The sequence below is a fragment of the Crocuta crocuta genome, unplaced genomic scaffold (assembly GCF_008692635.1).
Source record: "Crocuta crocuta isolate KB4526 unplaced genomic scaffold, BGI_CrCroc_1.0 scaffold143, whole genome shotgun sequence".
NCBI lineage: Eukaryota > Metazoa > Chordata > Mammalia > Carnivora > Hyaenidae > Crocuta > Crocuta crocuta.
In genome coordinates this window covers 5,521,288-5,521,667 of record NW_027529175.1, presented here as the reverse complement: position 1 = coordinate 5,521,667, position 380 = coordinate 5,521,288, and the positions used below count along the sequence as shown (strand labels likewise).

At 61.7% G+C, this 380-nt stretch overlaps 1 protein-coding gene across 1 annotated transcript in view; it reads right to left on the bottom strand.

The window, feature by feature from the left end:
- Nucleotides 1-380, bottom strand: part of ATXN10 (ataxin 10) — a 155,564-nt gene that overhangs the window by 1,827 nt on the left and 153,357 nt on the right. The window lies entirely within an intron of this gene.

Sequence of the window (380 nt, the reverse complement as noted above, 5' to 3'; positions counted from 1 at the left end):
GGAGGAGGGCGGCGAGGAGCGAGGGCCCCAGGAGCTGGGCTCCCCGCGCATTTATTATTCTCGGCGGCTATTAATTGCTGGGAACCGCAGCTGGAAAGCCAGTAGGCGCCGGCTGCATGCCCCAGAGCAGCCCGGTGCGTTAGGACTCTGGGAACAGAGCCTCCGTGTAAACATCTCCCGAGGTGTGGAATCTCCGGGTGACTCAGGGACCTCACATCCAGGCACCANGCGGCCGATGAGTCACCCTGCCGCCATGGGCCACGGCACCCAGGAAAATACCCAGGTCACCCCAATTACGGCATTATCGATCGCTACCATCGCTCTGTAACCCAACCCAATGAAACCGGAGAAAATGCCAGCTGGGCCGGGCCAGGAGGCAT